Source organism: Trachemys scripta, chromosome 10 (genome assembly GCF_013100865.1).
Source record: "Trachemys scripta elegans isolate TJP31775 chromosome 10, CAS_Tse_1.0, whole genome shotgun sequence".
NCBI classification, from domain to species: Eukaryota; Metazoa; Chordata; order Testudines; family Emydidae; genus Trachemys; species Trachemys scripta.
The window spans coordinates 55,662,328-55,684,090 of NC_048307.1; the positions used below are offsets into that span (position 1 = coordinate 55,662,328).

Consider the following 21,763-nt stretch of genomic DNA (forward strand, 5'->3'; position numbering starts at 1 on the left):
GATTAAATACATCGAGTAGCATGAGAGGCATCTGTGTATCTCCTTCTTTCAAAGAAGCATGACTGCAGCCTGACTCTGTGTAAGGTGGTCCCCCAAACAGAGGGCAACTAGCAGGAAATTTCAAAGTGTTGTTTCTTTGAAAGTGTGCAGTACTACAGCAAGAGAGTGACTCTTGGGTAGAGACATATAGCCTGGCTTACATCTTAGAAGTAAATGCAATTCCAAAACCAATTGTATTGACCTCTTCCTCTAACTGATTTGAAATATCAGAATATGAAGACTGCAGAATGCCAATCAATCCCACAGGGAACAAGAAGGCTTAGCACTCTACTCCATCCTCTTCCTAGTGCCCAAGCATTCAAAAGACAGAAGTACACGCAACCAGAAGCTCTTGAACAGACTCCTTCAGAAGCCATAGTTCAGGGATGGAGACCCTAAATTCCACCTTAGCAGCAACTTACAAAGGACTTTTTTTTTTCTATCAATAGATGTAGAGAACACCTATCTACATATTATTATATGCAGCTTCCAGAGGATAGATCTCTGCTTCACATGCAGCAGACAGTGTTACTGGTTTGCTCCTTCACCTTTTGGCCTACCTGCCTTTCTAGGGGTGTTTTCCAAAATGCTAGTTAATATTGCAATTTCCTTGGGAAGAAAACAATTAAGAAGATGGTCAGAGGTGCACTCTTCTTGGAAAAGGCTCACCTGAATCAAGTGAAGTCCACATTTAAAGTGTGGGCTACTCTAGCACTTTCGTTTAAGTATTTCCTCCATGTACAGAAAAGCAAATCCATGATTTTGATCATAGTCAAACATGATTGTTTGTAAAGAATTCTGTCTACACTGGAACACTTTACACTTTAATATGTTACAATCATATTAGCCAAAACTCTGCTTGCTATTACCCTCTAACAGGGATCAAGCACAGTCAGTTTCTAATTGCAAAACGTTCTTCCATCTATTTTGTTGCAAACTGTTTCAAATGCGGTTACAAGTACTAATGTACGGTAGGCTCTAAAGGACAGTCCAGCCAAGGGTACAAATATTTCCTTTATAAACTGATCCAGGATGGGGAAGAACTAAAAGCCTTATTTGGTTCCAGACTTTTAGTATGCAGCATGATGCATTTGTTGCTATTCCACCAGAACTGCTTGCCTACATATTTAAATTTACCCTTAAGATATTGCAGGCTTTCTAATATGTAATTGTTATAAGAATACATGAAAGTATAAAGTAACCTGACAAACTATAAATCTTGCCATTATTCTGTTCATGTGGTGTTGACCTCTGTGATTCAGCAGATTCATTTGTTTCTTCTTTTAAATATGGAGTGAATAAAGCAGGGGAAATATGGAAACCTAACTTCTATTTGCCCATGTAATAAAAAATATGTATTAAAAGGACCATAAGAGAGGAATACAAATTATAGCTTCTATCGCTGGTGGGAAATGCATAGTTTTCTTACTCTGTACATGGCCCTCTCATTATCCTTCAGAGTCAGTGAATACATTTTGATACAGCATTACAAAGGAGAATCAGAGCACAACAGTGTTTTTCTTCTTGTAAGACCTAGGTTGTGGAGGGGGTGGGGGAGAAGGTCTGGTGGTTCTGCCTTTTAAAAAGAAAATTTATTCTCGGTTCAAAACACTGTTAACTGTACTGTAGATAACTCTGGATTACGGATAAGGCAGGTTTAAAAATAATTTTATCTCTGTGATACTCTGTGACAGTTAGTCTATCAGTGTAGCTTTAATTATGCACAACTACTTGACGTATTATGGCCCGAGAGATCAGAGCTTTGGCATATTGGATGATAAATAGGGAAGGAATTCTGTCGCTGACTGGAGATTTTACAGCCCATGCTACAGCAGTGGCCCAGACAATAGAGGAGAGGAGAGGAACATTTTTTAGTACATCTTGTAAAGAAGAACATGAGACTGGCCATATTGGGTCAGACCAATGGTCCATCTAGTTCAGTGTCCTGTCTTCTGACAGTGACCATGTGCTTCAGAGGGAATGAACAGAACAATTATCTAGTGATCCATCACCTGTTGTCCACTCCCAGCTTCTGGCAGTCAGAGGCTAGGGACACCCAGAGCGTGGGGTTCTGCCCTTGACCATCTTGGCTAGTAGCCATTGATGGACCTATCCTCCATGAATTTACCTAATTCTTTATTGAATCCAGTTGTAGTTGTGACCTCACAGAAGGGGCATTTGGGCTCCTGTATGACTCAAATGCCATGAGGGTTGTCAGGAATTTTTCAGCTCCTTGATACTACTGATTACTTGGTTCCTTGACAGAAAACTTGCCCTGACTACAGGAAAATATCTGTCACCTATCAGCAATATACATCTTAAATCAATTGTTTTATAATGAAGAGGTATTCTTTTGTACTTGAGGTGGTAGGAAAAAATCTCACTCTAATCTCCTCTGAGATAGCAAGAACAATGTGTGGGTGTTGTGATGTTCTCTTTCCATTATCTGTGTAAAGAGGCTCACCTTAGGGTGTGTGTTTTGTTTATGGGTTGTGTTTGTTTATTTATTTTATTTTTTTAAGCAATTCTGTTACTGTAAATAGATGTAGAATAGACAATGATCTCTAAAGCATGTGTTTTGGTTGATTTGTCCCCCGTTTATTATGCTGCACATCATAACTGGAGCCATCAACTAACAGCTGATCTAATTAGAAATAATGATTTGAACCAAAAAAGCTATTAAGATTATTTTACTCTGGGGAAGAATAGCTTAGCATCAGTTTTATTTCAGTATGAAATGTATATGTTGGTGCGTTAATCCTTTTGTACTGATGTGCCAGATAATATTACCTAGCTCTTATAGTGCTTTTCATCAGTAGATCTCAAAGCATTTTACCAGGAGGTAATCATCATTATCCTCAGTTGATAGCGAAGGTGTGAAGTGGCTTGACCAAGGTCATGTATCAGACCAGTGGCAGAGCTGGGATTGGAATCCAGATCTCCTGAGTCCCAGTCCAGTGCTCTGTCCTTTGGGATACTTTTAAGTGGGGCTTTATTTTGGCTTTTCTAGCTAGCATCCCTTCTAATGGGAGAGTAATAGAATTAGCTGGCTAACTTTCCCTCATACAAATTCCTTTTGTCAGTTCTATACAAGTACATTTTACTGGATGAATAGTTTACTGGGCTTTTGGACAGAACAATGCATCTGCTTGCTAGAGGTTGATATTGGGGGAAACAAACAGCTGTTTTATATATTATGATGCTAAACTTTGTGGAGGAAAAGAAAACTTGATCTAATACAACACTTGAGCTAGGTTTTACTTCTGAGCCTGTATTCAGATCTAAAAAACCAAGCAGTGTAGACAGCTCTCACTTTATGGTAAGCCTTGTGATATTTCGTGTTTTTACTTATTGTCCCAGATATTGGAATCACGTGAATATGTGAAAACAATGAGGAGTCCTTGTGGCACCTTTTAGAGACTAACAAATGTATTTGGGCATAAGCTTTTGTGGGCTAAAACCCACTTCATCAGATGAATGGAGTGGAAAATACAGAGGCAGGTATAAATACATAACACATGAAAAGATGTGAGTTGCCTTACCAAGTTGGGGGTCAGTGCTAATGAGACAATTTGATTAAGGTGGAAGAGGGCTATTCTCAACTGTTGACAAGCAGGGAGGAAAATCATTTTTGTAGTGCTAATGAGTTCAATGTTATCAAGGTGGCCCATTTCAAACAGTTGAGAAGAAGGTGTGAGTATCAGCAGGGAGGAATCAGTTTTTGTGGTGACCCAGCCACTTCCAGTCTTTATTCAGGCCTAATTTGAGGGTGTCCAGTTTGCAAATTAATTCCAGTTCTGCAGTTTCTCTTTTGGAGTCTGTTTTTGAAGGTTTTTTTTGTTGAAGAATTGCCACTTTTAAGTCTTTTATGGAGTGTCCAGGGAGATTGAAGTGTTCTCCTACTGGTTTTTTAATGTTATAATTCTTGATGTCAGCTTTGTGTCCATTCATTCTTTGGCCAAACCGGACAGTCTCTACGCAAATGTACATGGCAGAGGGGCATTGCTGGCACATGATGGTATATTTCACATTGGTAGATGTGCAGGTGAATGAGCCCCTGATGGTTAGGTCCTATGATGGTGTCCCTTGAATAGATATGCGGACAGACTTGGCACTGGGGTTTGTTGCAAGGTTTGGTTCCTGGGTTGGTGTTTTTGTTGTGTGGTGTGTAGTTGCTGGTGAGTATTTGCTTCAGGTTGGGGGGCTGTCTGTAAGCGAGGACTGGCCTGTCTCCCAAGATCTGTGAGAGTGAGGGATTGTCCTTCAGGATAGGTTGTAGATTCTTGATGATGCGCTGGAGAGGTTTTAGTTGGGGGCTGTAGGTGATGGCTAGTGGTGTTCTGTTACTATCTTTGTTGGACCTGTCCTATAGTAGGTGACTTCTGGGTACCCTTCTGACTCTGTCAATCTGTTTCTTCACTTCCCCAGATGGGTATTGTAGTTTTAAGAACTCTTGATAGAGATCCTGTAGGTGTTTGTCTCTGCCTGAGGGATCGGAGCAAATGCGGTTGTAACTTAGGGCTTGGCTGTAGACAATGGATTGTGTGATGTGGTCTGGATGAAAGCTGGAGGCATGTAGGTAAGTATAGCGGTCAGGAGGTTTCCGGTATAGGGTGGTGTTTATGTGACCATCGCTTATTTGCACTGTAGTGTCTAGGAAGTGGATCTCTTGTGTGGACTGATCCAGGCTGAGGTTGATGGTAGGGTGGAAATTGTTGAAATCCTGGTGGAATTCCTCAAGGGCCTCCTTCCCATGGGTCCAGATGATGAAGATGTAGTGAAAGTAGAATAGGGGCGTTAGGGGACGAGAGCTGAGGAAGCATTGTTCTAAGTCAGCCATAAAAATGTTGGCATACTGTGGGGCCATGCGTGTACTCAAAATGTCACATAAACACCACCCTATACCAGAAACCTGCTGACCGCTATACTTACCTACATGCCTCCAGCTTTCATCCAGACTACAGTCAGCATGAAGACCAGCAGTAGCAAAGCTCAAAAGTGAATTTTCAATGATGTATAAAATTGCAAATTTCCAATTTTACATTTGGGATTTAGAGGGAATGTTCCCTTGAACTCTTTTTCCTGAGGGGGGCTGATTGTTCCAGGAGGAGGAAGTGCTGTTTTGGGGGTGGAGTGTGGGCGGGGGGGGGGGCAGAGAGAGACGGAAGAGCAACAGGATGTGTGTGTCTGGAGCTCCAGAGAGAAGGGTTGCAGCAAGCAAGCCCTCACAGTGTGAAGCAGCAAAGAACCTGTCTGAAGCCTGGGAGGGACAGAGTGGCCGATTGGGGACACCCTAGGACAGGAGCCAGGAGGAGCACTGTGCCAGGGAGGAATCGCCCGAGAAAGACAAACTCGAGCTGGACACAGTATCATTGCTGCCCAGAGCTGTATGGGGCCGTGAGTAGTGGGATTTGTGACTTCACATCAGGAATAAGGATGGAGGCTGTTAGCTAGTTGAGTGGGGAGGTTGTCACTCTGTGTGGCTTTGCAGAGAACGGCAGAAGAGGACACCGGAGGGGTTTGCTGGCGAAAATTTACTGGTGCCAAAGATGACCAGGAGCACCCAAGACTCACCACTGGACTGGAACTTTGCCTAGGACTCCTGAACTCGGTGTGTAGACACATAGCTTGGTGTCTGTCCTTTCAGACTGTGCTACCACTGGGCCTGTGGGGCCTTGTGTTGAATGCAACCTCCCTCTATATTTCCCCTGTTGTCTTTCGCCTTTCATCCCTCGGTAAATAAATATTTCCCTCTCCTGTATTCATTGGAGTCTTCCAGTGTGTGTGTTCACTCTGGGGGGTTTGGAACAGGTGCCCGGGGATGGAAGGGACTTCCCTGCTGCGTTCCTGCAGGGGCCTTTTCTTGGCCCAAGCTGCCTGCAGAGCAGACTCCATCTTGGCCATGAGGGCACTAAAGTTACATACATATATTGCAAATACAAACAATACCATGTAATTAACCTTCACAAAATGAATATTGAATGTTGCATTGAATTGTGCATTATTAATAATAAAATTTATTATGGTAAAGCCTAGGGACCAATCAAGAATGGGCCTTCAGTGCTAGGTACTGCATGGATACAGAGTAGTAGACAATCAAGCCCTGAAGAGCTTACAATTGGGCTGTCAAGCGATTAAAAATATTAATCGCAATTAATCACACAATTAAAAAAATTGCAATTAATCGCGCAGTTAAACAATAATAGAAAACCATGTATTTAAATATTTTTAGATGTTTTCTAAATTTTCAAATATTGATTTCAATTACAATACAGATAAGGCAGCGTCGGTCCACACTGCTTTGGATTGTTATCTAGCAAAACCCATCATCAGCGTGGACACATGTCCTCTGGAATGGTGGTTGATGCATGAAGAGGCATAAGAATGTTTAGCATATCTGGCATGTAAATACCTTGCAATGGCAGCTACAAAAGTACCATGCAAATACCTGTTCTCACTTTCACGTGACATTGTAAATAAGAAGTGGACAGCATTACCTCCTATAAATGTAAACAAACTTATTTCTCTTGGCGATTGGCTGAACAAGAAGTAGGACTGAGGGACTTGTAGGCTCTGAAACATTGTTTTGTTTTGTTTTTGAGTGCAGTTATGTAACAAAATAAACTACATTTGTAAGTTGCACTTTCACGATAAAGAGATTGCACTACAGTACTTGTATGAGGTGAATTGAAAAATACTATTTCTTTTGTTTATCATTTTTACAGTGCAAATATTTGTAATAAAATTATAATATAAAGTGAGCACTGTACACTTTGTATTCTGCATTGTAATTGAAATAAATATATTTGAAAATGTAGAAAAACATCCAAAAATATTTAATACATTTCAATTGGTATTCTATTGTTTAGCAGTGTGATTAAAAAAACGAATTGCCATTTTTAATAGCAATTAATTTTTTTTAGTTAATCGCATGAGTTAATTGCGATTAATCGAGAACCCTACTTACAATCTAAGTATACCTCTTTCCCCTAGCATTTGTCTGTCCTGTCTGTCGTAATCTGTTTGTCTTTTAAATGATTGTCATAGATTGTCCAATTTAATATAATCTACCATTGTCATAGCAAATGTGGCATTATATTTTTCCCCTCATTTTTTTCCCTGAAAGACTGCAGTATCAACTATTTCTTTTAATTTTGCTTTTTGAGCTACATAGAACGGTGGTTTTTAACCTGTGGTCCGCAGACCCCTTGGATGGAAACCTATTGGCCACCCTGTTCCTCACCCTTTGTTTTTTTTAGTTAAATTATTTTATATTGAACATGAGGGATGGATAAATTTTGTAAATTCACTGTTGGGTTTCACGGATACAGGTTTAAGGGGATTATTTAGGCAGTAGGATTTAATATCTGTCAACATGCTGCTCATTTGCTTGATATCACTAGGGACGGGTTCTTTTATTTGCAATTTATAAATCCTCATCTTCAGACACTCAGCTTTTCATAGAGAGCTGAATGTTTGAAACATCCTGCAATTACCATATTCTTAATGCCATACATTTTATCTCAAATGGGCTGTGACAGTGTTCATACAACCAACATTATATGCATTTTATATATTATAGGCCCAATTTTTTTTTTCAATTCTTTATTTAAATAAAATAGCTAAAGCTACCCCAATGGCTTGGCAAGGAGTGACCTTGGTTCTCTCCCTGAGTTTGGCTGTGGTTCTTGAAGAGTGATGTCTTCTTTTATTCCATTTGTTGACCAGTTTGTGGATTTGGATTTTCTGTGTGCCTGGCGTTTAGGTACTGTAGTAGTGGGTGTAGAATTAAGGGTGAATGAGAGACAAATGCTTGATCTTCACAGAATTCTAATAGTTAAAAATGAAAAAGTACTATTACATTTTCTAGTTGGTCTTTTTGTATAATGAGCCCTCAAACCCTAACATGTTGTCAGCAAGGATAGGACTAGGACCTTCATCATAAAAGCCCTCAGCTACTTGAAATATGATGTTAGAAGCAGTAACGGGGTCTTATTCTCTGTGCAAACAAGCTACTAGAGGAGGATGCAATGTACTTAGCGAGTATGTTTGCAGGTGTAACACCTTACAGTGTACTCTGATATATTAGTGGTTTATTCATTGTAGTCTAGTTTTAACAGTCAAATGATGAGACTTCTAACATTTCTCTTAGGAGTATATTCCTCAGTGTAATAGATGCAAGAGCTGGTGTTTACACTTTAATTTTTTTTTCTTTGCCAGGGGCCTCGTCTGTTCAGTTGCTTCCTATCAGATTATACTGGAGCTGGAATTGCTGGTTCCAGAGAGGAGCTCTCCAAGACTTCCCATGCAGTAAGTGAAAACCTTGTAATGCAGGATGCTTAAATCATTAAAATGCAAGAGTAGAAGATGAAATCAAAACTTGAGAATCTTGTGTGAAATTCCCTGTCTGATTTAGCCAAATCTTTATGCTGTTTTTAAAAGGACATCACCAATTCCTTTGTAGTTAAAGCTTTACATTTATTTTATTTGCACTCCACTGCAGTGCTCAGATTCCAGGGTGATGGGAAACATAGAAATGCCTAAGACAGAGATCTTGTTAATAGTGATAACCTCTTAGAAATTTGAAAATGTCATTTTTTTCCCTTGTATTTTTCTCCTATTCTATTTGGCAAGTACTATAGTAGGCTGTGTTTCAAGTGCTGCATGAGCTACTCTAGATTGATGTGAGGCTCAGAATTCAGTTGGTTTGTAATCAAATGACCAAAAGTCTTTGGTTGCTCATTCTGTGCTCGGATGCTGTGGACTGCCAAAAAGCAACCCAGGAATGTCACACAATCCTGATTTTTATAAGACCTCAGTGCCCTATGGTTTTAGTCAGGGCACATGCTGTGCTCAGTTTTCATCAGGCTGTGAAGAGCTGATGAAAGCTGCAGTTTCCCTTTTCAAGCTTAATGTCACTTCCTTTGCTATTAAACCAGGACTGTAGAGTATGTTATAACTTGCAACATATTGCAGTTTCAAAGCATGTAGGCATTTTTTATTTGTAATGCCCCAAGAATATAAATATTTTATGGTACAGCCCCCTATGTCCCATTGCCATGCTCTCTCCATCTTATACGATCCTGGAAGGCTGTGAACCAGAATAGTGCCACTGCATGGGGGTTCCAGGAAGAGGAGAACAGGTGTGCAGGTGATCTTCACTCCTGGAATGTCCAGGAGCTGTCCTTGTGCACCATCTCCATAAGTTCCCAGTGTGAAAGGAGGTCTGGAAGCAGGGCCAGCAGATTACACAGATCCAGTCACTAATCTTTGTTTGTTTGTTTGTGTTTGGGTTTAGAGTAGCCTGGGGTAAAGATTACATACATCTCAATGGTGTCTACCAAATGTACTATCTGGAAATATGTTCAGTTTTAGTGTAGAGTGTCTCACTGAATTCACCCTGTTTGGAATTGCTCAGTTTTGCATCATAATCTCAAAGCTTGGAACTAGAACTTTTTCATAAGGCATGTTGTACTACATAGAGGGGTATCCTCAGGGCATTGTATACATTAATATTCCATCCATGGTTGTAGCTCGTAGTTAATTTATCTCATTTTGCAGTGAGAAGCAAGAGGCTAGCTTACTGATTTGATTATAATCAAGCGTGCATCATGTTCATAGATATAATGAAGTGGAGGCATTAATGCACTGCTGACCACATTTTGCTGTTTCACCTGGAAGGTGTTTTGGTGCTGGTAAAATTCATTCATTTACGGGCAAAAAAATTAACACCATTAAACAGTAGCAATACATTAATTTAGCTAATTAAACTTTTATGCGTGGCACAGATATTTACTTTATGTCTCTTTAAAAGTTTGGCAAAGGGAAATAAAACCTCTCAAGGGTTGGTTTTGCTGCAATCTGTCATATCTTGTTAGAATATTTCCAACTCTTACTGATTTAAAACAACACAAGCCAAACTTTCCTTTGTTTTTCTGAATAAAGGACAGGAAAGAGTGTACAGTAACCACAGCCAATGAGTAAATACTATAACTGAACTAAATACTCTTCTCTAAGTTATGTAGAAACTGTATCAAATAAGTATCTCTGCCAATAATTAGCTCCTGCCTCTTGGGAAAAGCCTTCAGGACAATATTGGGGGGAAATGCTCAGAAATTTCAATAACCATCCTGATATGCAGTTATCAGATGAAATAGAAATAAACACAAATGCGTGGTTTCCTAAGGCCACTAGTTAAAAATATGGGAGAGGTGTTTGTGTGTGGTGTGTGTGTGCGTGTGTGCAAGGCAAAGAGCTGCACCTGAGCAAATGGCTACTCTGTTTCTCATGCTGCTCACCACCAGCTGCTTCAGATATGTCTCTCCAGGTACTCCTGTAATTGGACTGGAAGTAAATACTTTCCAACAAAATAGCTGCTATGCACTAAAGGACGGGCTTCAGTGTTGCCGATCTAAAACATTAAAAAAACATGAGATTTCTAAAAATAATTTTGGGTTCCTTCCATTTGTTTTCTGGTTTATGACCCATTAGGGTTCCTCTGTTTTTAAAGCTTTTCTCTGCACCATGAGAGCTAGCAATTTCCCTTTTTAATGAAAGGTGAGATTCTCGTGTAATTATGACACTCCGGGAGCTGTGGATTTAAAAACCAACCCAGCGGATAGTGTGAGACTTTGATAATATCACAAGACTTGCCAAAACTGCATAAGGAAGCCTGCTGTTGGCTACACCCAGTTTTTACCCACACTGCCTGTTTGCCCTCTTTTGCGCCTGATGCTATTCTATTGGCTCAAATTTAATTCTCAGGGACAGTGGTGTAATTCTTGAGGCAGACCGTTCCTGTGGTTCTCTTGGATCATAGGTCAGAGCAGCTGTTGCTACAAGCTTTGAATTGTGCAGCATGAGGCAAGGAATAATAGTTCTTCCCTGACCCACTTACTCATCTGATGCCACTTTCAGCCCCACCCTCAAGCCATCCTTGAATTCCCTGAAGAAAAGGGCTGAGAGTGTGCCTCTTAGCTGTCAGACTCCTTGTTCTCTTCAACGTACTCCTACAGACCAGCATAGGGCCAGATGCAGCCTGACTCAAAACGTGTCATACTTCTCTGTCGCAGGATAGAGAGGAGTGCCTTTGTAAAATAAGTGCTACTGTTGTTGCAAAACAGTTGTGTTAAGGACATGGCTGGATGAGGCTGGCTTTGAGCTTGGTTGGGAGGTGTGTGGTGACATGGGGGAAACTAATTAATAAAAAATACCTACCTGTCAGACATGGCTGCTGTAATAGAGAGTGCTATGGAAAAATTTGACAGCTTCTCACCGAGTCCTGTGCGCCATAGCTCCACAATCAGCTTCCTTATTCCTAGACTCCAAGGCATGGATGCACAAAAGGAGTGAGGTGCCTAAGTCCCTGTTTTAGGTGCCTATGTGCCAGTTTCAGAACTACAGCAAGGCACAAAATTCTACTGAACCCTGTATGTGCTTAAACTCACTCAGCTCTATCATGCTGAACTTTTGTGAATCACGGTCAAAGGGTACGTCTACGCAGCAAAAATCAACAATGCAGCAGTGAATCTGAGACTACATCTACACTATGGGGGGGGGCAATTTAAGATATGCAAATTCAGCTACGTGAATAGCGTAGCTGAATTCGACATATCGCAGCCGACTTACCCCGCTGTGAGGACGGCGACAAAATCGACCTCTGCGGCTTCCCGTCAACGGCGCTTACTCCCACCTCCGCTGGTGGAGTAAGAGCGTCGATTCGGGGATCGATTGTCGCGTCCCAACGGGACGCGATATATCGATCCCCGAGAGGTCGATTTCTACCCGCCGATTCAGGCGGGTAGTGTAGACGCAGCCTGAGACTGGATCCACTGATTCGGGTTTGCAGGGTTCACACTATGGGGCTAAAAACAGCATTGTAGACGTTTGGCCTGGAGATCAGAGTAGCAGCCGTGTTAGTCTGTATCCGCAAAAAGAACAGGAGTACTTGTGGCACCTTAGAGACTAACAAAGGTGCCACAAGTACTCCTGTTCTTTTGGCCTGGAGACTGGGTTCTGAGGCCCTGCGTGAGGGGAAAGTGATTTTCTAGGTGTTTGATGCTTAGTGTCAAAATGCTTAACTACTTTTATGCATCTAGGCTAATGTGCCCCCTCATCCAGTGGAGACATGCCATCAAACAAATTAGTAGTCCCTAGCCTGCATCATTTGTTTGCAGGATATCCACCCAGATGCTGCATGGGTGTATTGGGAAGAGCAGAGGCTCCCTGGCAGCCATCAGCATACCCTCAGAAAGGACAAGATTTTGCCCCGATTACTGATTTGAAGTGCAGATTACTTGATAGATAATGCTGCATGATTCTTCTCTCTCTTACCTGTGTAAATTGGGATTCATAATCACTGAAGTCAATTGGGCTTCACCAGTGTAATAGTGAAATCTGAATTGGGCCCAGTATTGTTAACACTGAGTCATCTTCACACTTCTAAAGGGAACAAGCCATGCAAAATAAAAGCAGGTTTACGGAAACCTGCCATGTTAGTTCCCCCCTTCTCACTTTTATCCTAAGAACACGAGATTTGTTTTTATTGCCTCTGAATAGAAACTTCTTAAATATCTTTCATGTGGAAAGTGGATGAGAGCTACAGGCTTTTTAAAATCTGTTGCCTTCTGTTCTTCTGAGTGGTTTGTGTAAAGAGGACTTTTCAAAGAGGATTTGGTTAAGGGAAGACTTCCTTTTTTTCTGAACTGCCTTTCATAGAGTCATAGATTCTAAGGCAAGAAGGGACCATTATGATAATCTAGTCTGACCTAGCCTTCGACTCTTGAATAAAGTACTGAAAATATTATTACTTTCTTGCCTTCATGTGTGTATCCATATTTTCTGTTAGTTGTAGGAGTTATTTAGGTGCCTACACCACTTGTTGGTGTTTGTGTTTCTTCTCTTTTGACTGTATATATGCATCCGAGAAGTGGGCTGTAGCCCACGAAAGCTTATGCTCTAATAAATTTGTTAGTCTCTAAGGTGCCACAAGTACTCCTGTTCTTTTGACTCTGTTTATCTTACAGATCACTAGTTCCATCTGTTTACATTTTCCCCCCCATGTATTCACATGGGACCATTAAGATTTTTGCATATCCTTTGTCATACCCTTGTTGCTTTTGCTAAAACACTCATTATTTTGTTCTAAAACCTGAAATTGCCTTTCTTGGGTTGATGTGTTGCAAATATCTTCACAGTCCTAGCTATTGCTGATTCTCTGTTTCTGTGGGTAGACTTTCAATTTATTTAATTCCTGCCACTTTTTAATGGTTGCCTATACTTCTTGTCTTAGTTTCTGGCTTGTGTTAAGCATTCCTCAGAATTGTAAAATTATTGGTGCTGGATAGTATCTTTATTGGGTCATATAACCCATTGCCCTGGGTGATGGCAGGATTTCAGGGACACTGAATTTTGAGAAAAGACCTAAATTTGGCTAAATTTGTATGAAAGAAGAAAAATAACTTTTGTGTTTTACCGTGTTTGTCCTGAACAAACCAGATAGCTTCTAGGAAATTACAATTTTGGAAGGATATAGGTACAGGTTATGCTGTATGCACACTGCTATAGTCTCTCGGGCTGCCCGGCAGCCTGAGATAGCTTTCTCATTTGTCATGCAATACAATCAAATCTGATGCACATTTGCAGACCTGCACAATAGTGATAAGACAGCCAAGCCTATTTCAGCACTGCACAGGATTTACAAGGGGGTATAATTTAGTGAATTGTTGCCAGCGTTTTATTTGTAGGTCTATCGCTATTGATATTCAGTCATTCTGTGGGCAAAGCAGTAGCTGTTTTATTTTCTTGCAAAAACCTGTCAGACCTGTGTGTCTGGATGGAGGGGAAATCTTTCTCAAGATGTGAACAAACGTTTTAGGATTAAAAATCTTTGGTCCTGGTACTGGCTGAGTGGCTAATCCATATTCCTTTGAGCAGTTTTGTTGCCTTCAAATGAATTGTTCATATGGGTAAAGTGGGACTACCAATGAGAGTAAGGAAGGATTTTTAGGATTAGGCCCTTCATTAATGAAGTGAGAACATTTTATTTGTATAGGCTACTCATGCTTTAACCTTCCTGTGCTGATCTGTAAAATGTTTGGACCCCAGACTGGGAATGAAGTTCCTTCTCCAGAGGTTAGTGATGCTTTTAGGCTCTGGTTGGAAGAGAATAGAGAGGGGAATAAAAAACAAGAATAGATAACTCCTGTCATTATGGTTCCAAGCTGAAATAATGAAACTGAAATATCTGTGGTTAGCTGCTTAAAATCTGCAGTGACCTAAAGTAATTTGGATTAGAGGCAAATTGGAACATTTTTTTTGAAGGGATTTCAAGAGCCATCTCATGGTAATCCTAACAAGCTATAAAACAACTGATTATGTATTCAGATCTACTTAAAACTGATAGAGAATTACATGCATTTGAATTTTTACAATTTAATTTCTCACACACAACATGCAGAGTCTGGATATGTTTACTTACTGTTTGGTAATATATGTGTGTGGGTGTTTCTTGTTTAGTTTTTATTTTTTTAGCTCACTTGATAGCTATTATCTGTCATTTCTCACCTACTTCTTCATCCCCAATTATTATATCCAATTTCAGTTCTACAGCATCATCCGTGCAGTAGCTGGGTGCTGAGAAGTGCTAAGCAGTCTTTGTCAATTTTTTTAAATTACATTTTCAGTTCAACTATGTATTCATATGAAGGGCCATTTTTAGTACATTACTATTTGTATTTCAGAGGCCACTGGGGAGCTGTACCCTGAATATTCAGCCTACCATGCAGCTGGTGTGGCAGGGGAGAGAGGGTGACACAAACTTCCCCAAAAGAGGCGGGGAAGAAGTATGGCCAACCTTTCTCTCTACCAGCCTGGTGGGTGCACCAGAGAGTAGGCTGCTTTATCTCAAGGGCCATGTGCACTAAGGAGCTTGGGGGAGTGTTGGTTTTTTGAGGGCCAGCATTGGGGCAGCTCTTGCTGTAAACTTTAGCTAAAGGCCACACTCTATACCAAAGTAAGTGTAATGTGAATCCCCTAAGGGTTTTTTTAAACTCTTAACTTTTATAGATTAACAGTAGAATTGGGCTGCTTTGAATTTCTGTCTATTCCCAGAAAGCTGAGACCACATGCAAGTGGGGAAAATTGGATTATTGCAATATCTTAGGCGCATGTTGCTGCTGTTACGTCACCAGTGTCTTTAAGAACCTTCATGTATTTTATAAGGAAAAAACCCTAAAAAACATAACTTATATGGTTAGGAGAAAGTAAAGGTGTAAGGTGCTATGATGAAGTCATGACAGTTTGATACCTGACAGGACATTATCAAAATAGCTTGTTTATCAGGGAGTGAGGGGGCTAGAAGGGAGCTGAGCATTCTGAGTAGTGTGCCACCTGTGTTGTAATTTTAAATAGCCAAGTATCATAATCTGAATTTAACTTAATCATTTGATCAGCGTTTCACTACTGTTAAAGTTACGCTAATTTACAATTTGGAATGAGTATCCAGTCAAATGGTATAGTGGGTATCTTAACTGTGGATAAAATATAACTTGCCACATTGCCAGCATGCATCCTAATGGACAAAATAAGTGTCAGAATATTTTAAATTGCTTTTTGTTTCTACTGTTCATTATTGTTGCATACAACTATATTGAAAACTCAACTTTCCTATTCACTGCATGCCTTTCTTAGCTTATTACATACAGTATATATTACCATAACTGTGTTTAAAATGCCCCTTATAGAAATATAAAGGGATAAAGGAAACAACTATGTTGAGACCTTAATGAAATCATGCACCTTTTTGGCTTCTGTGAGCCAGATTCTGATTTCACATTAGTGTAAATCTAAAGTAACTATTAATTTCACTAGTTACTCTGGACCTACTTTGGTGTAACTAAGATAAGAGTCTGGCTTTATTCCTTTAAGAGCAAAGGAATGAAGCACATTTATTTACCTGAATTAGCTTATATTTATAAATATAAGTTGACAGTTAAAATGAAATACAGTCATGTCACTTTGTATCTCTTTAGGTCACAATGATTGTTTTCCTGAGGAAGAACTCTAGTGGCTCAATAGCTTATCTTTTTCACCAACTGAAGTTGGTCCAATACAAGATATTACCTCACCCACCTTGTGTCTCTCTCTGTTTTCCAAACCACATGCTACACTTTAGGACCGTATGCCACTTTGCCAGGGATAACCACATGTGAATCAAGTGCTTATGTGGTAAAAGTGCATACTAGCAGAAGCTCCGAAGCTGAGTTGCCCCATTCTGTGCTGTCATTGGGCCAGGCCAGTTGCTGCCAAAAATTATGGGTATAGTCTGAAAAATCACAGGCTACTCTGTTGAAGACATAAAGTGATAGGGAATTCCATGTATTATAGGCCTAATGTGCTTCTGCTCAGCACCACATACCAACCCTCCCCCTCCCCCAGTATCTGTCTTTCCAACTTGCACTGGCTTTCCACCATCAGTTGCGTGAACAGGACTCCTCAAAGAGATTTGCATGCAGTAACTCACTGTTGCCTTTTGCAACAGAAGTAGTGATTAATTCTCTCCTTTACTTATTACTGTCAGTTTTTGGGGTGAGGGAAGCAGAGATCATAACTTGGTGCGGGTTCACTTTTTCCATGGTGCTTCCGGGTAAGTGAGTCTGTTTTTGATAAGTTGCAAATGTATTGTGTAAATATACTGTGCCATTGAGCATTCACTTACTATAGACTTCTTCAGCCTTTGCTACATTATAGATGGAAGCGTCTGACCCTTAATAAGTGATGATGATACAGTAATAATAGAGGTTCTTCATAACACTATACAGACATTAGCTAATTAATCATTCCAGCACAGTTGCAAAATGAGAAACCAGTGCCCTTCTTTTCACATATCTAATATGTTTGCGTTTATCTGATGTGTTTTTGTTGTTTTGAAGAAAATGAAGAATACGTGCTAATTTTGCACAATGAAAGTTTAGATGCTTTGTTTTATTTAGCACCTGGGATCTCCAAGCACAGTACTTTCAATGAAATCATCATATATTAGCATACAAATTAAGCAACTCTGTTATCCTGAGTTTCTCCAAACCCTTCTTTCAGAAATCAAAGGATGAATTGATGTTGAATTGCGTGCACTAGCAGGAAGAAAGCTGTTCATGTCCTGAATACAAGTAACTGAACAAAGAAGTTTAACATACAGGGACTGAATAGCACAAAGTTTTAAGATGGAAATTACAAATCTTGAGCTCTTTCCTTAAGAAGAAATTGCTTTGGATTTAAGCTGCCATGAAATATTTCCCTCTTTGTCTGGTAAAACTCATACAAGTTGGTGCTATTAAACTAATTGTCATCCTCTTTATTGCTGTAGTTTAATGAAGATTTAATACAGGTCCTTTCACATACATGCCAGTTATTACACAGAGGATGAAGTAACATATCTTAATGGTTCACACAAAATTTCTAGAGTAGGAGGAAATGAGTGCCAAAAGTGTTGTGTATTCCTCACGGAAAACCTTTTTGGTGTACAGCTGAAATCCAGTTTTGGAATGAAGACAGGGTGACCAGATAGCAAGTGTGAAAAACCGGGACGGGGGTAATAGGCACCTATATAAGTCAAAGCCCCAAATATTGGGACTGTCCCTAAAAAGTCAGGACATCTAGTCACCCACAGTGAAGATGAAGCATATCATAATGTTCAATAACTGGGGGAAAAAAGGGGTGCCTGCACATGACACTTCATCAGGCTGATCTTACGCTTCTGCTTACAAAAATTAAGGCATGTTTTTATGCATGAAAGTGAATTTATTTGGCAAGGTGCTGACCATCTTCCCCTCAGGATAATGGAAGATGAGGGTTCTGAAGGCACTTGGCATTACATGACCAGTGGAACTTGTGTGCCACCAAGCAGAGCTACTTTGAGAAATGTTCATTCTCAGATGGTAATTCTTTTGAATAAAATTCATATGCTGCCTTAGAATGGGCAAAATCTCATGAGAAATGTTGCTGATGGTGGTTTTCGTGAGATTTAAGCTAAATCTAAATTGGAACTAGAAAGGAGTTTTTCCTGACCTGGAAGAAAATTGGAGGGTCGGGGAAAAAATTGGTCTGTCCCAGAAATGTCTCCAAACTCAGAGCCTCCTGGAATTCAAAGGAGTTTAGACCAAGGTTTTGGTTCTGACTCCTCTAGGTTTAACAGAACAATTGGTAGATTTCCCCACCACCACCACCCCTCCCCTTCAAATCTCTTCCATTCTGTAACTCATTGGTCAGTCCTAAAAATAGACTCTACTGTGAACTTCTATCTGTTTATCTACATATTGTCTGGCCCTAGAACCATTATTGAGAGAGTGGTTTATGATCAAACATTTCTTAACACTGCCATTTTGCTCAATATTCTCTAGGTTTTGTGTTTCTGAGTTTCTTTGTAGAGTTATAGCCCTCTTGTCTAGTTTTTGACATAGTTGCTTTCTTTTCTTTATATGTAACCATACCTTTAGTCCATTATTTAGGTTCTTCCCTCCTACTTCACCCCTGTGTCACTGATTCAGAACGATTTGGATTGCTTTGTTAATTGGGTGCAAGCAAACAATATGCGTTTTAATATGCCTAAATGTATCCATCTAGTAACAAAGAATGTAGGCTATACTTACAGGATGGGGGACTCTATCCTGGGAAGTAGTGACTCTGACAAATATTTGGGTGTCAAGGTGGATAATCAGCTGAACATGAGCTCAGTGTGATGCTGTGGCCAAAAGAACTAATGTGATCCTGGGTTCCATAAACTGGGGTCTCTTGAGTAGGAGTAGAGAGGTTATTTTACCTCTGTATTTGGCACTGGTGTGAAAGTTGCTGGAATAGAGTGTCCAGTTCTGGTGACCACAGTGTAAGAAGAATGTTGATAAATTGGAGAAGGTTCAGAGAAGAGCCCCAAGAATGTTTATGTTGGGGACGGTCTAAGGCCTGTGCTGTACAGGAGGTCAGGCTAGATGATCGTATTGGTCCCTTCTGGCCTAAGAATCTATGAATCTATAAGATTAGCAGCTTTCTTTGGAGAGACAGCACACTACACATTATTGGAGATTTTTAAGAGCAGGTTAGATAAACACCTGTCAAGAATGGTTTAGATAATACTTAGTCCTGCCATGAGTGCAGGGGACTGGACTAGATGACCTTTCGAGGTTCCTTCCAGTCCTATGATTCTATCAACTCTTTTAATTTTGTGCCCCAAAAGTTAAGGGAGTATTGCTTCCTCCTTGACCTTAACAACCACACTTTCTTGAGGTTGGTTTGGCTGGAATCTGTAAAGTTATCGATCAGGTCAGTTTTGCCAGGGAACCTGCCAGCACTTCAGCAAATGCTTACCTAGGAGTGCTGTTTATTCATTCAGAGTGCATACATAGTTCTGTGACTTAGATTTCAGAAATTGCTGCAGTATGGTGCAGTGGTACAACAGCTAACTGTGCCTCCTTTGACACGGAGCCCCAGGATTGTTTCTCACTGCAGCTAGGTTTGTTAGTACTCCTCAGTTCCACTGTGTAAAGGACCTGTGATGTCAGTATAATTAAGATGAGTTAATTTCTTCAAGCAGTTTGCAATAAAATAATGTATGGTGGTTATACAATATAGTACAGTATGAATCACATAGTTTGGAATCCTATTGTACAACAAATGCATCTTGATAAGTGAAGAGAATGTGTTTAGTATTCTGTGGAACCAGATTATCAAAGCAAGCTCAATTAAGTCTGACCTTAGGGGTCTGTCAAATCACTTCAATAGAAAGCATCAGTATCCAGGGTATTGTCCATCAGCGCTATACCATATTCATTCCATGTCTCTTCATAGCCTTTTCAAGAAGTGGGCTAATAATTCTGGTGCATTTATTATGAAAAGTTGGGCATCTTAAAGGAAAACAGTGAATTAGAATGTTAACTTAAAAAAATTCTAGTTTTGGACAGGACACGCTTTAGAATGTCCTGAATCTTAAAAAAAAGAAATGGACAAAACCCCTTCTGTTATCCGGCTTGTTTATTAAAGTCCTGTCTGTGAGAAAGAAATTGACTGTACAAAGTGCTGGCAAATGCCCAAATTAAACAAATTGAAACATGGTGGCAAATGTCTTTTTGCTGACTTCTTTCATTTATGGTAACCATAGATGATGTAATTATAGATGGTAAAGAATTTTCAGACAGGTATAACTTTATTTTCCTGAATTGGTAGTAATTCTTAATACAAGCAGTTGAACATCTTTTTGTATATAGACATACTGGACTTACCATTAACTACATGCCTCTCCAGTCCTTTTTCATTTATTCTTCTATCTATTTGGATGTTGAGCTAAACTATTGCTACTTTGAATACAGAACTGAAGTCAAGTAGAGCAACAAAATTGCTGTAGAGCTCATTGCCCTTGGTAAGAATTTTCATCACAGTCAAATTATCTTGGGACTCTTGCCTTGCAGGTCAAGTCACATAGATCAGAGGGTACTGACTGCAGCCAGTTCACCTCAGTGCTTAATTCTGTTCTGCCTAACAACTAACACACAGCTGCAATCTAAGCCCTGGTCTACACTACGAGTTTAGGTCGACTTTAGCAGGGTTAAATCGAATTAAGCCTGGACACGTCCACACGACAAAGCCCTTTCTTTCGACTTAAAGGGCCCTTTAAACCGGTTTCTTTACTCCACCTCCGACGAGGGGATTAGCGCTAAAATCGGCCTTTGCGGGTCAGATTTGGGGTAGTGTGGACGGAATTCGACGTTATTGGCCTCTGGGAGCTATCCCACAGTGCTTCATTGTGACCGCTCTGGACAGCACTCTCAACTCAGATGCACTGACCAGGTAGACAGGAAAAGCCCCGCGAACTTTTGAATTTCATTTCCTGTTTGCCCAGCGTGGAGAGCACAGGTGACAATGGAGGGAGGGGGAAGCAAATGAATACAGAACAAATCTGGTCCATCTATTTTTTACATCTTAAGCTGGCAGCAGATGGTGCAGCATGACTGATAGCCCTCGGCATCTTCTGGGTGCTTGGCAGAAGATACTGTACTACGACTGCTAGCCATCATTGCCAAGACAGTTCAATCGGACTGCCGGCAGGACTGAGTCTCCAGGAGACAAAGCATGTCTGCCCAGGTTCCTATGATTGAACTGGAGTATGACGACAACGGATACCAGTCGTAGTACACCATCTACTGCCAAAAGGCAAGGGGCTGCTGCTGTGTAGCAATGCCAGCACCCAGACAGCCGATGAAGGCTACCAGTCATACTGCACCGTCTACTGCCAAAAGGCAATTAGCTGCTGCTGTGTAGCAATGCAGTATCACGTCTGCCGGCACCCAGATGACATATGGTGACGGTGAGCTGAGCTGAGTGGGCTCCATGCTTGCCGTGGTATGTTGTCTGCACAGGTAACCCAAGTAAAAAGGCACGAATCGATTGTCTGCCGTTGCTCTAACAGAGGGGGAGGGGCCTGACAGCATGTACCCAGAACCCCCCGCAGCACTGTTTTGCATCATCAGGCATTGGGATCTCAACCCAGAATTCCAATGTGGGACAGCTACCTACAGTGCAACGCTCCGGAAGTCGACGCTAGCCTCGGTACTGTGGACACGGTCCGCCAGCTTCATGCACTTAGAGCATTTTATGTGGGGACACACACAATCGACTGTATAAAACCGATATCTATAAAACTGGCTTCTATAAATTCGACCTAATTTCGTAGTGTAAACAT

General features: G+C 40.6%; 1 protein-coding gene across 7 annotated transcripts in view; it reads left to right on the top strand.

Annotated features, from left to right (window-relative positions):
- APBA2 (amyloid beta precursor protein binding family A member 2) overlaps positions 1-21,763 on the top strand; it is a 322,283-nt gene that overhangs the window by 43,457 nt on the left and 257,063 nt on the right. For 5 of the 7 annotated variants that reach the window (XM_034784918.1, XM_034784917.1, XM_034784914.1 and 2 more), the window contains exon 2: positions 8,260-8,349. The exons of 1 other annotated variant lie outside the window; for it this stretch is intronic. The gene's annotated coding sequence lies outside the window, so the exon portion shown is untranslated. Of the gene's footprint in view, positions 1-5,530; positions 5,651-8,259; positions 8,350-21,763 lie in introns of all 7 variants that reach the window. One more of the 7 variants, XM_034784916.1, reaches the window with a different exon arrangement.